At 34.5% G+C, this 17,997-nt stretch overlaps 1 protein-coding gene and 1 long non-coding RNA gene across 12 annotated transcripts in view; both read left to right on the top strand.

The window, feature by feature from the left end:
- Positions 1-17,997, top strand: part of LOC123556315 (arf-GAP with Rho-GAP domain, ANK repeat and PH domain-containing protein 1-like) — a 166,433-nt gene that overhangs the window by 90,515 nt on the left and 57,921 nt on the right. The gene's annotated exons all lie outside the window — the stretch shown is intronic.
- Positions 791-17,493, top strand: LOC128556843 (uncharacterized). The gene is made up of 2 exons (XR_008370864.1): positions 791-4,360; positions 5,002-17,493. It is a non-coding gene; the product is annotated as an uncharacterized LOC128556843 (long non-coding RNA).

Consider the following 17,997-nt stretch of genomic DNA (forward strand, 5'->3'; position numbering starts at 1 on the left):
ACTTTCCAATTTTAGGTGTATTTTAAGACATCTCTACCTGGTTAGGAGTCTTTTTGTGGACTTAGAAAAACAAAAGACTTACAATGATTACTAAACAACCACAAAATTAAAATTCCATTTGCAAATACAGCTGCTAGAGTAAAGAAATTTGCTGTGACGGGCATATATTGTGACATTCTGGCACTCCTGTTCCCTGTTAGCTTTCCATTCCTTCTTTTTACAGTAGCCATATAGAAAAACATCATACAGCTATACTGTTCATGAAAATTAATAAAATTTAGCAGTAAACCACCTCATCACTGAATAACTCTTTCTTCCACATCTTTAAAACCCCTGATGTGGACCACAACTAAACGGTTTTTCAAAGCTTCTCCCAAAATGAATACTTTCAGACACTAACTTGCCAGGAACTTTAGCGCTCAATTATAATATGCCCGGCGGGGGGATTGGCCATGTCTAACATGGCTCTTGTTATTCTGAGGGGAGTTCACTGGAAATTTACAGACTGAAAACCGTAAAGTGCAGACCATGATCAGCCTGCATGGATGTGCAAGCTGGTCTTGGTCTGCACTGGTCACAAAGGCAGAATCACTTGCTGGCAGCAGGCTACATAGCCAATTTCGCCACATATGATTCTCATATGAAACGATTACCATATGAAATTCATATGAATTTCTTATGATAATCATATCGTAATACGATCATATGCTTTTCATATGTACTATTTCATATGATTTTCATATGAAGGTTTTCATATGCTACTCATATGAATCAATTAACATATGAAAATCATATGAAATATTGTCCATATGAGACCCATATGTTTTTGATATGAAAACCATATACATATCTTATTGCATTATGAAAACAAAATGGCGGAGACAATGATGATCTGTACAACATACTCCTCCGGGAACTGTTCAGAATTAGAGCTACATGTGATTTTGCGCGTTTTGGTCTTTTTTAGATGGAATGGCCTAAATACATGCAGCGCGGGTCATAAATCATGAGGGTGGAGTTGGGGGATCTCCATAATAAAGATTTTGTAATTTTAACTTCAAACTAATGAGTTTAAGATGCGATTTTTAGCCCCTTTAAATGTTAAAACTTTATTTTTCGGACAAGCAGTAAAATGCATAAACAGACAAAGCGGTTGGTGCGTGGGCTTTGGCAAATTAGGGGATCTCCCCTAAAAACATTTTTAAGGCGAAAACCGTGCACTTTGATGAGTTCTCGGTATAATTCTATGTTCTGTTTTCCTTGAAACTTGATACTGTAACAAAAACAAAAATCGGACGATTTTGCGACCTCTCTCCCCGCCCCCAACACCACCGAAGTTGCGGCTACGCTATATACTGCTAAAAAGATCTTCTTTGGCATCTAATCGCTACAGAATAGTTCACATTTTGAGAATATTACCGGACTTTGATCTATGACCTTGACCCCTAACTGACCGGGTTCGAACCCGACTTGACCTGTTTTCTCTAGGGACAATGTTTGTTTTGCAACAATGTTTCATTTATTAAAATCAGACATCAGGTTATAAAGATATGACTCCTCTGACAATGCTCACCTCTCTGTTCTCTATTTAATATAATTATAAAGAATGCATATTTTCACAAAAAATGATACATTTTAAGACGGTCCCACGACGAAACTGTAGGCGGTAAAAATATACAAGTTATATATCTCTTTACACAATGTATTAGATTTAATCATAAAAGTTATTTCATAAACATATCTTGTTACTGGAACATTCTACAATTATTTGAAGTTAATGAAAAACACGGACGTTTTTCCGTACAGAAAATTACGGAAACACAGCTTTTATCCTAAATTACGTACAGACGGACGAACATATGTTGTTTGTTCTTGTCACAAACTTTCAGATTTTGACATTTCTATCAAAACAAGTATTTCCTTGCAGTTATTTACCCAAAATAAATATTTTATACGCAGTTTTTCCTTATTTTACGGCTAATATTTTAAGTCAAAAAGGTTAAAGTTCATGCAGGAAATGTTCCCGGTGTGTCCGTCGAGGAAGAAAATCGTTTTTCATATTCGTTTAAACAATATTTCCAACTACTTATTAAAAGAAATTTCAGTTTTATAACATATTCCTAACGTTTTTTATAATAAAATGAAATTGATGAATTTTTCGAAAAAATGCGATGAGAATTAGCGTTAATTAAATGGTCCCTATCGCCAGTCTACAGATCGTACAGACAGACAAAACTTACTGAAACTATTTATTTCAGTAGAAATAATTGATATACACCAAAGCGTGTTACTTCAGAGCCTTAGTTGATGAACTTTTTTTTAGGAAAATAAGGTGTATTGTCGTGCATTCTTTACTTTTTGACATGGCACCCATGTTCGAGCCTGTAGGCCTACGACTCTTATGGTCGGGTTTGAGCCTTTATGAAATAGTTATTAAATAGTTCTACAAATACATGTAATATTTATTAATACATCTTTAGTACTTTTGTCATAATATCTGATTGAAAATGACCAATTTTTGAAAGCAAAATATTAACAACATTTGATCTAAATAACCTCGACATGCGATAATTTTGCGATATTTGAGCGACAGACTGTCGTGTGTCGTTGCTCGTTGTCGTGTGTCGCGTTGAATGTCGTGTGTCGTGGTTAAGCATTTTATGTCGACAGTCGACAATTCCACGACATGATATAATATCGAGTTTCGTTGTACATTGCCGTGTCCAAATTAATGAAACAGTTCAATATTTTTCATAGCGTCAGCACTATCTAGATCTAGATTTGTAAAGAGAATTGAGACAAGCAAAATACACTGAAACCGCTATAAACTGGAATCCTTGAAAACCGGAAACTCATCCAACTTTGAGAAATTTTGGTGTCGCAATTGAAAAACATCCATGTTAACTCATGAAGTTGTACAGCTATTAGGCCCCTAACCCGCGTGAAAAGTGAACGACCTTCAAGGGAGTCCGACTGTTAATTTGCAGTTACCGTTACCATGATTGCGTGCTTAATTCAATCTTTAAGTAGGCATAGGACATAAATCTGGTAAATTAAAGATAAGTAACTGAATAGGATTAGATATTAAACATAGGCCTATCAGATTTCCATGTAATTATATTAAATATTTTGTTAACTTAATATATAGCAATTATTCTCATTAGAAAATCACTTTAAACAAAAAAAAAAAAAAAAAAAAAAAAAAAAAAAAAAAAAAAAAAAAAAAAAAACATCTCCGCATTGAACTTAAAGAAATTAACTTTTATCTGATAGCTGTTCTTTAAGAAAGGTTCCACTATACTGCCACACTGTGAAAAAAAAAACACGAACGGATATGAGTAAGTTTGAAAATACAGCACTAATTGCAATAAGAATACAAATGTCAAAATATTTATCATATGACGACCGACTACAACGTAAGTTACAAAGAAACAAAAACACGTTTGATAACATAGGCTAATTAAAAAGTTCAGTTTGTTATCAAGCAATAACAGCGGTTTGGTGCATATATATGTAGCGTCTTTAATAAAATTTGTGACACATAAAAACCTATTTTTACCATGTATAGATCTACATTAAAAATATCCTATTTCCGAACACCGTATCCGGTACAGGTACGGCACTGAAACTGAATATCGGATGGAAACCGAGTTGTTCCGAATTGAGCGTTTGTTTACAAATGGATGACATACACGCGAAATTACATCCACAACAATTCAAGCAGCGCACTGACAAATTACTGACAAGAAAGACAAATGGCAGGTCAGCTTAAAGGCTACGCACTGACTGAATCAAGGGCAATCATGATAGATCTATGCGATACCATACTGATTCCGTAAAGGCGAGCAGGAAGCGCCGCAGATGAAGTTGTCATCTACTGTATGTTTAGAAGAATGTTACATCATGTAAAATCTACAATGAAATGTCAAGATAAAGTAATCTGCTGGTGGAAATTGAGTCATTCGGTTTAACAAACTTTCAAGATGTGCGTATCCAGGTGACATTATTTTAGTTGCTAGCCCATTGAAAATGATGGGTACAGATAATGTTTTTACGCTCTTTGAACAGTAAAGATGAACTAAGGTAATGGAACTTAGCATTGTGCCCTCACTGCCTAGCTGCAGGGCAAACCAGGAATATCTTCATCCACTTTTGATCAAGAATCTGATAGCGCCATTAGCGGCTATTTTGATATGAGCGGAGGTTCCACAGCCTGAGGCAGGACCTGGTGACCACCAACTCTCAGTCTCTTGCAAACGTTCCCTCAAGGGGTTTGACGTCAACGGAAGATAGAGAAGAACTTATCATGGTGCAGTGCAATCTAGCAGAATCAGCCTCTCATGTGAATGGATGAAAAAAAGTAAGTTTCCCATTTATACTAGATATGTGAGCTCTATTGTGATGAAAACTTAAAATTTATTTGAATCACTCGCGTGTCCACTTCATGGACAAAACCACTACTGGTCGCAGTGGTGTCGTATGAGAAGGCATGGTCGTGACCCTAGTCGGGTGCTCAAACTCACGACCCCTGGATTGAAGTTATGAGGTCTTAAACTTGTGTGTGGTTTATATGAAGAAAATGGTCTTAGACTCTATATATTTTTATTTAGTAACCTTCCATATTTTCAAAGTTATTAATAGGATATCTTTTCTGCCATAAGTACATGCATGTACTATGCATGTACCCATTTCTTTTCTATTGATCTTTACACACAAATGATATTATGCACGCTTTGTCAACATGAAAAAATATATTGTAGAATAAAAACCAGATTATATTCAAATGTTTACAGTGTATACAGCGGTGATTCATTTTCTTTTTAGGCAATGACATTGAACTCTACTGAATAGTAAGAAAACACAAACAGTCTCATTAAATTTTTAATTATGTTTTATATTTTTCACTCTAAATTTTTAATTTTGTTACTATTTCTTGGCCCTCATTTAAACATGCATGAACAACAAAATGATTAATTAATCACACAAACATATTTTTCAGAGACACTGGAGCCTGAAGGGGTGCTTCAAATGGTCCTGTTACCAGAATATTTGGTCACAGTTAAAACAATTGAATAAGAATAGTATATAAACTTGGAAGTCTAAATGCATGCTTGACATATTTTTTGGGCAAGTGGAAAAAGCTGACAATTATAAGCTACATTTACAGTACAGAGTGTTCTAAATTCTACATAGGCCAGGAACAAAGTCTGCAAAGATTTAATTGTTACAATAGTGCAGAATGAGATACTGGTAATTAACTGGATTAGCATTCATGTCAGCAGTCAATCAAAACTTCGGTGTCAGAAATGCTTGATATCTATGGAAATCAGATGTATCATATCTGGCCTAATACGAAATAACGAGTTAAATTATTTTGATTTTGGGCAAAGACTAAAAAAAATTTTTGTTTCCGGTAACATGCTAAAAAAATTAGGGTAGGTAGGACGGAAAAAAAATTAAAAAAAATTTATTAAGGGAAACTTTTGGGAAATCATTTTTGTGTCAAAAAATGAATACAAATAAGGGGGGTTATGCCTTTAGAGCGTCAGTAAGTTGATTTCTAACATTACTGGCCATGTTTAAAGCATAATAAATTCAGCTTATCAACTTTTTATTAAAAAGTTGAAAAAACTTCTCCAAGGCTATAAAAACTTAAAGGGTCGGGCCAAAAATTTAAGATAGGCTGGGATGTCGGAAACAAACAATTTTTTACACCCTCAGCCCTTTTTTTATGGTTTTGGGGAAGGGTGGTGGGTCCTTTCAGAAGGGGAAATTTGCGTCGTAAAATACCAAATTGGGGAATTTTTTATATATATAAAAAAACAACAACAAAAACACACAGATTGAGTAAGATCAAGGCCTCCCCTGGCTGTTTCACACTTTTTGCCATGACTTAAGCCAATTGCAAAATCTTGGGACCATTTCATACCCTACTGTAAAGTGCCAGAATTAGAAGCCATTGTTTTTTTTAAATCTCTATTTCATTTTATACTTTAACCAAGCAATTTGCCCTTGAACCATTTTGTCCTAATATCACATTGAATCAAAAATAGTTTTTAATCTTGTCATTAAAATGTTTAAATCATTTTTCAAGAACAATTTCAAAGCTAAAGTAATTGCTCAATGTATGAAATTATTCCTTTAATAGTTTGCAATTTTTGAATTATCTCCCTTTAATGGGCATTTTTCACTACTTAGATGTTTATAAAGCATTAATATTTAGTTCTTTATTTTTGACCTTTGTATTTCAAACTTAATATAAGGTCATTTATCAAAAATAGGGTTGTCCTTTTTTATTTTATGACTTTTAAAAAGCTTTTTAAATGCTTTTAATTGCATTATATATAAATCTCAATTTACAATCTAGTCCATACATATTACTGTATAGCGAAAATACCACCTAAAGGTATGATTAGCACTTTGTTTTGAAGCACTTGGGAGGTGCTTTAAAAAATCCATCCCCATGTATCAATGCTTTACATTGGGCACCTGAAAGAACCAAAGGAACTGCTTTAGTTCATTTGTATCTCAAACTTTCTTCACTGAAATTTAAGGAACGCGAGTGAAATGCTGGGCGGACCGACATGTTTACGCATAGACTGAAATGAACGCAAGTGAAATGTTGGGCAGACCGAAATGTTTACGCGTAGACTGAAATGAACGCGACCGCGATTGAAATCATTTCACGATCGCGCAAATTATTTGTGAGCCGTTCGACTTAACAATATTTCCAGATTTTTTCGTTCATTACTTCCGCAAATCGGCTTGTTATTAGATAAATATCCGCAAATCGGATTGTTGTAGATAAATATATCCGCGAATCAGAAATTCTGGAAAGGCTTTTCTTTGGAAAGGGAAATTCCCGATGACCGACGCTAACGGTAATATCTGAGATGTTCCGATTGCGGCGTTTCTAGAAGCGGTGTTTAGAACGCATATACATTCGGACCTATTTATTCATCGGGGGTGGAAATTTTCGCTGATAAAAACGACTTGCAATTGGGGAATTTTTTAGTGCAGTTGGGGATAAAAGTATATTATTTTGCCTGGGGAATGGGGCCAAAGTTCGGCCCCAAAATCGGCGTAAAAAAAGGGCTGACCCTATATTGAGCCTATATCAGTATTCCGATTATTTTGAAAACAATGCCAAGAAATTGGCATTTGTCACAATTGTGTGTGATAATAAATCATTTTACATGCAGGGTTGGAATAATTAAGCCCGCATACTTGCAATGTGCATGTGACTTTTGCCCAAACTCAGTATCACAAAATTTTGCTGGTGCTAACTTAAATGGAATCGACAGCATTTATCATTTCTTTGACATTCTGTTTCGATCTGCTGTAAATATGTATTCATTCATGGTGCTTTACATGATACGCACAATTGATGATGTTTTTACATAGTGTGCAGCCTGGCAGAGGTGGCAGAATCTGATTTTGACTTGCTTGTTTTTGCCAATTGCTATTTTTAGCTCGACTATTTGAAGGATAGGGAAACTATCCTACTCGCCCTGGTGTGAGCGTCACACAAATGTTAAAGTTAGCGTACCACCCCAAATATTTTCAAAGTTCATTGAGATATTGCTTTCATATTTTGCATACGTGTTTACCATCATGACACCAGTCTGTAAAAAGGAGGAGGCAACTCTATCAAGCATTTTGACTGAATTATGGCCCCTTTTCGACTTAGAATATGCTTATTGTAATGTTAAAGTTTTACTCATTGCTTATATTATACTATCAAGCACTGAGAATAGTCGAGCGCGCTGTCCACTGACAGCTCTTGTCTACTTGTCCGTATGATAGTTATAAATATAGTAAATTCTGGTCAAATTTCACTTGTCCGTACAAGTTTTGGGACAACCTGGGCAATACGGACAACTGAATTTGCCACCCCTGCCTGGTTACAACATGATATTTTATTTGTGTCTGCTTGTGTATTGTGGCGTAAGAAGGTAAATATGAAGTATTTCTACAATTATATTGTGGAGTAAGTAAGTATGAAGTGTGACTGCAGTTGTATTGTAGAGTAAGTATATTAAAGATATATTAAAGTAGATCTATGGTAATTATGAATACATTGCAGGGATCACTTTTGGTCGCGATTTCGTGATATTCTCGCATTATTTTGGTGAAAATCGCATAAATTTTGCTCAAATGCGCTTAAAAATCGCATCCGCGTGGCTGTAGATCTTTTGCCGAAATTGCAACTTTTCGCTGCAATGCGGTCTTGCCGTTACTTAATTTTCGTATGACGTTCATTTAGGCGCTTGAATTTCGCTTTTATCTCCATAGAGCGTCCGATGATTATGACTACCAGACAAAAATAATCTGTTTTCGCGATGTTTCAAAATACCACTGAAACAGAAATTTAAGCATTTGGAAGGGCAAACTTTCTGCCTCTATTCGCGCGGATGAATAGCGATGAGAATAACAAGATGGTGGAGAAACCGCCGGTGAAGTCCCTTCATAAAAAACGCTGAACGCCCGAATTTCTAAACGAAATGGTTGAGGGTAGGGTTATAAATAAGTTTGACTTTAAAATTGTTTTGACCTAATGGAAGTGTATCAAGTCCAGAAAGATTAAAACACAACTGAACTTCAACTTTGACAAAGCAGCTTTGAAGTAAAATCATTAAGGGAAAAATGCATGTGGACCCAAGGCATGGTTACAACTTTCATCAACCTATTCAGCAATTCCTGGCACTGAATTTTAGAGTTGTAAATGGTGTCTCTGTAAGGAACTGTTTTGTTTATTTACAAGATAATTGTTCTTACAAATAAACAGGTGTTTGCTTAAATTCAGTGTAATAAAAGCTGTCCGCCGATGTACAATCTCATTATAAAAAGAAAAAATCCCATTCATTTTGTCAAAAATCTCATTGATTCAAGGCAAATGGGAATTAATCTCATTATAGTATCTGCCAAAAGTGATCCCTGCATTGTCATGGAGTAAGTATGAAGTGCGTTCACAATTGTGTCATGGAGTACTTTTGAAGTACAACCACGTTTATATCGTAGAATAAGTATGAAATATGTCTATACAGTATGTTGTATTGTGAAGTATAAAGTAGTCTACAGATGTATGGTGGAGTAAGTATGAAGTATATCTATAGATGTATGGTGGAATACGTATGAAGTATGTCTACAGATGTATCATGGAGTAAGTATGAAGTATGTTTACAGATGTATGGTGGAATACGTATGAAGTATGTCTACAGATGTATCATGGAGTAAGTATGAAGTATGTTTACAGATGTATGATGGGATAAGTATGAAATTTGTATACAGATGTATCATGGAATAAGTATGAGGTATGTCTACAGATGTGTCATGGTGTAAATATGAAGTATATCTACATATGTATCATGGAGTAAGTATGAAGTATGTCTACAGATGTATGGTGGGATAAGTATGAACTTGAAGTTTGACTATAGTCGTATTGTGTAGTATTTATAAAGTATGATAACAGAACTTTGTGTCATGGAGTAAGTGGCAGTGTGAAATATGTCTATGTAGCTAACTAGTTGAGTATATATGCATGAGGTATGCCAGCAGTAGTATTTTGGAGTAAGTATAAAGTACCTCCACAGTTTTATACTTGAGTAAGTATGAAGTAATTCCATAGCTGTGTCATGGAGTAAGTATGAAGTGCATCTACAGTTGTGTCATTGAGTAAGTATAAAGTACACTCAGTGTCATGGATTTAGTATAGAGTGCTTTCACAGTTGTAATTTGTTGATCAAGTATGAAAAGTTATAATGAATGTTTAAAGTTGTATTATGTATAATATGGAATAAGTATGAATTATGTCATCAGTTGTATTGTGTATCAAACATTAGATTTGTCTACAAGTTATGTTATGAATTTTTTATACTCACTAAAAAGCACTTGAATTCTAACCCTGACATGCACATTTATAGTACATATAAGCTGTGACTGTTTTACTGTTGGGCATTAGTATCATGTATAAATTTGTTAAAGATGATAAATTTTGCAGATGATCACATCATGTACTGTTAATTCCTGATTCATCAATGCCATGATTGAACAGCAATTCACTAGTAAACGTTTCATTGCATATAGAAACAAGCAACTCTGCAGTCTTCTAAATTTCTTTTGAAAAGTCAACTTTGATCTTAAAGTTGTATGATACTGTTTAATATTTTCCTTTTTGGGATGGCTACCCATTAGATAATCTTAAAAAAAGTCACATTATATTTTGACCTTATCAGTCTTGGCTTCATTAATCATTAAAAGTGTTTTGAGAAGAAAATGGATATAATTGCACAAAATTTGAATAGCCTTAGAAGTTAATATCAGGGTCTGAACACAGACTAATGTTTATTTTTCTGTTTTAGATAAATTGTTCTTCAACAAACAATAATTACATTTTGTTTTTGACATAGCTTTACTGTTTAAACTTGTTAGATATTGTATGTCACTATAGACACACTTATTATTTTAAGAATCCTTGTTAAAGAGATTTGAGACAAATTGTTTATAGTGTAATAGTAACATGATATCTACAGTCTGATGTATTACTATACACCACAGGCATTGGGTTATAATTACATGTATTGTCAAAATATATCATATCAGATTGTTTTTTTTTTGTTAATCTTGAGAAATATGCACAAGTTGTGCTGTCGAAATATTGCTTAACTTTTTTAGTGCAGCATTACTATGCAAAAAGAACTGAAACAAAGCATATTGTGAAGTCAATGATTCAGTTTTCATCAAACATATTTAAGAAACAGTTTACTAAATCTTCAAAGATCATTAAGTTGCATTTCAATACTATTTTCAAAAGAATGTATTTTCTGTTGTGAATTATTTAAAGAAGTTGTTGAGAATCTTTTTGTGATTGCTTTCTTCTATTTAATAAGGCTCCCATGTTAACATGTTTAAATGAGTCCTTGTCATGTTTGACTGGTAAATGTTTACAAAATTTCTATCCAGTTAAACAAAACGATCATCCTTAGAACAACCATGTCTTTCTGATTGAAACATGTTTTCTGTCTGTTAAAGATATTAGATTTGTCTTTTGCAGTAAACAGGGAGTCGCCGTATTTGCCCACTTGTTCGGTTCAAAGATTGATTAATTTCAAAAATGGATTGCTCCATTTTGAAATACATTTGCATCAAACAATAGGGAAAATGTTCCTGGATTATTTTCTTTTAACTCACAACCTGAGCCAATGGCTCAGGATGACCTTTTGTGACCGCTCAATGCCTGTTGTGTGTCAACAATTTCTAAAAAATCTTTCTGAAAACCATTGGGCAGATTTACACCAAACTTCACAGGAATGATCCTTTCAGGCAGGAACATTTTTAAAGTTTTTCCCTTATACTTTAGCCTGTAGCATCCTTTATTTATTGATTGACCTGTCCCATTTTTTAGCTTGACTGTTCAGAATGTAGGTAGAGTTATTTGACTTAAGATAGTTATGCATGTTTGATAAAATAAAACCTGAATTTGACGTACAGAAATGAAAGTCATTTTGTAACGTAACACTTGGTCTGTGTACCTGAAGCTTGTCTTGAACACAACACGTTACGACAGTTCTAACATTTATTTTCTACGAAGAGCAATGCACAGTAACTTATAAATGTTCAGTCTAATTTCATGAATATAATCAATGTTCAATAAGTCTTTTAAAACAGTTCTGTTTACTGATCTATTTAACAACATTTCTTAATTATAAATATATTTCAAACTAGCTCTTAACAAAGCTTATTAAGTTTCAGCTCATGAGAGCGGGAACAAGTCCCTTAGCCCGCCACTTGGGCAGTCTCTCCCCCGATCACAGAGTATATTGAGTTTATAAAGTGTTATACAGGAAAACACAGCAGACACATTATTTCACTTCCTGTCCACCTGGTAATTAAACTTCGATATTAACTAATGTTTTACACCCCGAAGCTACTGCAAAGTTGACAAGTTTCTTCTGATTTTTGAAATGTACAGTTAAAATCTTAATTGTCCGAAAGAAATACCAAAATAGAAAATTATAAACATAGGTATTACATTACAATTTTTAGCTCCAGTATTCGGAGAATAGGGGAACTATTCTACTCGCCCCGTCGTTGGTGCGGCTTAGCTTTCTTGGTTAAAGTTTTTTGTCAACCTTCGTTTTTCTGTCATATCTTTGTTACTATTGCTTATATCTTACTGTAACTTCACATAAACATTTTCCAGTATACAATCAAAGTATGTGTAGGGGCTGAGACCATTATACCCAAGGTCAATGTCACCAAGGTGTTATACTTAGGTTATTTTAAAGGTTAAAGTTTTTTGGCAGGAAGAAGGAAGGGTATATTGTTTTGCAGATGTCGGTCAGTCGGTATGTAGACCAATCCGTTTCCGGATGATAACTTAAGAACGCTTGGGTGTAGGATCATGAAAGTTATATGGTGGTTGGTCAAAACCAGCAGATGACCCCTATTGATTTTGAGATTAGTAGGTCAAAGGTCAAGGTCACTATGGCCCAGATCATTTAAACTTCGGATGATAACTCAAGAACACTTGGGCCTAGGATCATGAAAGTTGATAGGGAGGTAGGTCATGACCAGCAGATGACCCCTATTGATTTTGAGGTCAAAGGTTGAGGTCACAGTGACCAGGAACAGTTCAATGTTTTCTGGATGATAACTCAAGAATGCTTTCGCCTAGGTTCATAAAGTTGATAGGGTGGTTGATCATAACCAGCATATGACCCCTAAAGATTTTGAGATCAATAGGTCAAAGGTCAAGGTCAAAGTGACCCAGAACAGTTAAATGGTTTCAGGGTGATAACTTGAGAACAATTTGGCCTAGGATCATGAAAATTGATAGGGAGGTTGATCATGACCAGCAGGTGGCACCTATTGATTTTGAGGTCATTAGGTCAATGGTCAAGGTCACAGTGACCAGGAACAGTTAAAATGTGTATGGATGAAAACTTGAGAATGCTTGGGCCTATGACCCCTATTGATTTTGAGGTCAAAGGTCAAGGTCACCTTGACCAAGAACAGTAGCACTTTTATGCTCAGTGACTAAATAATTTCTGTCCCTTGTGCAATTACTGAATGCATCAAGGGGGCATTTCGTGTTCTACAAGCTCTTGTTCTCTCATATCTTTGTTAATATTCCTTATATCTTACTGTTACTTCACATAAACATTGTCCAGTATAAAAACAAAGTGTATGTGTAGGGGCTGAGTCTGTTATACCGAAGTTCAAGGTCACCAAGGTGTTATACTAAGGTTATTTTTAAGGTTAAAGTTTTTTGGCAACATTTGTTTTTCTGTCATGTCTTTGTTGCTGTTGCTTATATCTTACTGTAACTTTACATAAACATTATCCAGCATACAAACAAAGTATGTACAGGGGCTGGGCCAATTATATCCAAGGTCAAGGTCATCAAGGTGTTATATTTAGGTTATTTTAAATGTTAAAGTTTTTTGGCAACCTTTGTTTTTCTGTCATATCTTTGTTATTATTGCTTATATCTTACTGTAAGTTCACATAAAGCATTGTCCAGCATACAAAGTATGTGCAAGGACTGGGCCCATTATACCAAAGGTCAAGGTCACAAAGTTGTTATACTTGGAATTATTTTCATGTTAATTTTTTTCGAAAGCTTCGTTTATAGACATATCTTTGGTGCTTTAAAAGATGACTTGAAATTAAAAGCTGTTGTTTATAATCATCGTCATCTGCATGTGTGGTAACAATCCCTGTAACTCTTGATTTGTATTTTTGACCAAATTATGCCCCTTTCATACTTAAATTTTTATCTGTACCTCTCTGATTATTTGATATTTTTAACACAGACTCATGCTATGATGCAATATTCATCCACAGTTCTAGTTGGTCTTGTCAGTAACTTTACTATATTCAAGTAACTTGCCACAGTCACCATAACAAATTAATTTGTTGCATGTAAGATTCAGACCTCTAACTCAAGGTTAAGGTCACCTTTAGAGATGAAACATTTTGGTATTTTTTTATCTGGTCTGTTACTTTTTTATGCATTGGTGTATATCTAAATAACTTTGCATACATAATAACCATTACAAGACATTGTGTCATGTACAAAGGTCACAGACACTTAAGTTACCTTTTTTGTGTACATGAAATTTCTTCTCTTTTATATGATAAAAGTACAATACATGTGCTTTATGTCAGTTTTCCCACTAATTTAAAAATGAAATTATGTTTATAATTATTAAATAAGGTGATTGTAATGATACATGTAGATATAAAAAGCTATTGATAATTGTAAAAATCCAGAATGCAAAACCCAAACACAGGATATAACTTTATGGTATATAATTATAGGTAAATAGAGAATTACTTTAGTTGCAATACCTTTATAATAGGTTGATATGTAGTGCAGTTCTGCATTGAAAAATAGTAGAATTAACTTTTTTCTGGTGTGTTACTTAAAAACAAAGTTTTGTAGTAGCATGTAAATGTCATGCATTTCATTTATTAGCTCACTCTGAGCCTTTGCTCACTGTCCGGTGTCAGTCCACACTTTCCATTAAACAACATCTCCTAAACCACCATGCTAATTTTGATGAAACTTCACAGGGATGATCCTTGGATGATCTTCTTCAAAAAATTGTTCAAAGAATTGAATTCCGTATAGAACTCTGGTTGCCATGGCAACCGAAAAGAAAAACTTTAAAAATCTTCCTATCTAAACCACAAGGCCTAGGGCTTTGATATTTGGTATGTAGCATCATCTAACAACAATATGGGCCTCTACCAAGATTGTTCAAATTACCCCCCTAAGGTCAAATATGGCCCCGGGGGTCACATGGTTTATATAGACTTATATAGGAAAAACTTGAGAATCATCTTGTCCAAAACTATAAGACCTAAGGCTTTGATATTTAGTATGTAGCATCATCATTCTAGTGGTCCTCTACCAAGATTGTTCAAATTATCACCCTAGGATATAATATGGCCCCGCCTTTGGGGTGGGGGTCACATTATTTCTATAGACTTATATAGGGAAAATTTTTGAAAATCTTCTCGTCAAAAACAAAAGGGCCTAGGCCTTTGATATTTGGTATGTAGCATCATAGAGTTGGCCTTTAAAAAGATTGTTTAAATAATTCCCCTAGGATGAAATATGGCCCCGCCCAGGGGGTCACATGGTTTTGTATAGACTTGTATAGGAAAAAAACTTTTTGTCTGAAACCACAACACCTAGGCTTTAGATATTTAGTATGAAGAATTGCCTTGTGATCCTCTACCAAGATTGTTCAAATTATTCCCCTGGGGTGAAAAAAGGCCCTGCCACGGCGTTCCCTAGTTTTACATAGACATATATAGGAATTTTTTTTTTAAATCTTCTTGTCTGAAAGTCCAAGGCCTATGCCTTTGATATTTTGTTTGTATCATTACCTAGTTGATCTCTAACAAGATTGTTTGAAATATGTCCCATGGGTGAAAAGAGGCCCTGCCCCAGGGGTCTGTTGATGAGTTATATAGGAAAAAATACTTCAAAAATTATCTGATTATATTTCCTAGACTGTTTAATTATATTTAAAAGATGACCCCAACTCATAACACCCGACTGTGACCTTGACCTACTGACCTACTCTTGTTTTTAGCTCACCTGAGCACGAAGTGCTCGGGGTGAGCTATTGTAATCGCTCACCGTCCGTCCGTGAGGCGTCCGTCCATCCACACTTTCCTTTAAACATCTCCTCCTAAACCAACAGGCCAATTTTAATGAAACTTCACAGGGATGTTCCTTGGATGGTCTTCTTTAAAAAAATTTCAAAGAATTGAATTCCATGCAGAACTCTGGTTGCCATGGCAACCGAAAGGAAAAACTTTAAAAACCTTCTTCTCAAAAACTAGAAGCCCTAGAGCTTAGATATTTAGTGTGAAGCATTGCCTAGTGGACCTCTACCAAGTTTGTTCAAATTATGACCCCCGGGGTCAAAATTGACCCCGCCCCAGGGGTCACTTGATTTTACATAGGAAAATCTTTAAAAATCTTCTCAAAAACCAGAAGGCCTAGAGCTTAGATATTTGACATGTAGCATTGCCTAGTGGACCTCTACTAAAGTTGTTCAAATCATGACTCTGGGGTTAAAATTGACCCCGCCCCAGGGGTCACTTGATTTTACATAGGAAAATTTTCAAAAAATTTCTAAAAATAAACCAGAAGGCCTAGATCTTAGATATTTGACATGTAGCATTGCCTAGTAGACTTCTACAAAATTTGTTCAAATCATGACCCCCAGGGTCAAACTGACCCCGTACCGTGGGGTTACTTGATTGTACATAGAAAACTCTTCAAAATTTTTTAAAAATAAACCAGAAGGGCTAGAGCTTAGATATTTGACATGTAGCATTGCCTAGTGGACCTCTACAAAAGTTGTTCAAATCTTGACCCCTTAGGGTCAAATTGACCCAGCCCTAGGGGTTACTTGATTGTACATAGGGAAATCTTCATAAATTTGCTAAAAATAAACCAGAAGGCTTAGGTACTTGATATGTAACATTGCCTAGTAGACTTCTACACACTTTGTACAAATCATGACCCCCGGAGTAAAGTTGGCCCCGCCCCAGGGGTTACTTGATTGTACATCGGAAAATCTTCCAAAAAATTTCTAAAAATCATCAGTTTGACATTTGAAACATGTAGCTCATATTACTCAGGTGAGCGATCCAGGGTCATCATGACCCTCTTGTTAAAGATACAGACTTAAAATTTGGATGACATGTATAATTTTGCACACTTACCTTAAAACTGACGTTCAGTGAACATGAATATAACCTACTGATCTACTTATTTTTGTTTTTGATGCTTTAGCAAAGAAATTTGTACAAGGAAGCAACTTAACTTAGGTGAGCGCGATATAGGGCCATCATGGCTCTCTTGTTTATTAATTACCTCCCTTTAATATGATAAACTATTTTATTATATTTGTATTTATTTTTCCATGCCAGTTTAAGAATAAAATCACATTAAATCTTAAAATGAAAAAAAAAAAACATTTGAAAGCATTCACCAGACATTTTTCAAACTACATTTGTACATGTACATAATGTTTTATGAATTATATGATACATAGTAATGATTTATATACATTTTTAGTTTGTTGCCCTATAAAATAGAAGAAGATGTAGTATGTTTTGTGAAAAACGTCCCTTGTTGGGGGACGTTGGTAACTCTGTTACAAAATTTCGTTTTACATTAGTATTGACGACATATGTTATGCTGTTATGTAAATCTGTAGATACTTGTTTATTTTGTACTTCCTTTTGTGTGTTACTCGGAGTTTCTTTTCTTGAATTGTTCCATATTTCTGTAAAGCTTTAATTCACATGCTTTCTGTGTAAAACTTTGTTACTTAATGTAATTATAATACATAAATTGTACCTAAATGTAATTGTTAAACATACTCATTATTGAATGTAAACAAATCACAATGGTTTCGTTTGTAAAGAAAAATCAAAATAAAGATGGAAATATCAATATTCCTTTGAATTTGTTTTTCTTTTTAAAGATGATTTTTGTTCCAGCCTGCTCTAGCAGTCTTTTTCGAGAAAAAGATGCCACTTTTCAACCAACAACAGAGATGGACCATAAAATGTTTTCACGAAAAAGGCTTGCATGTGACCAGCGTAAAAAAGAATACTACATGAGTAGCATATGAAAGAGATAACATATGAAAAGCATATAAAAGTAGAATCATATGACTAGCATATGAAAGGAGCTCGCATATGAAAAGCATAAAAAAGGAGACGCATATGATTAGCATATGAAAGGAGATAACATATGAATTTGATATCGGTATCATGCCCATATCATATGCTAGGCCTTTCAATTTGCATATGAAATTCATATGCTAATCATTTCATATGAAACTGATAAAATTTTCATATGAGAATCATAAATCGATATCATATGCGGCTCTTTTTTTATGATTAGCATATGAAAGGTCTCATATGAAAATCATATGATTATCATATCGGTTTCAT

Source organism: Mercenaria mercenaria, chromosome 5 (assembly GCF_021730395.1).
Source record: "Mercenaria mercenaria strain notata chromosome 5, MADL_Memer_1, whole genome shotgun sequence".
Lineage (NCBI taxonomy): Eukaryota > Metazoa > Mollusca > Bivalvia > Venerida > Veneridae > Mercenaria > Mercenaria mercenaria.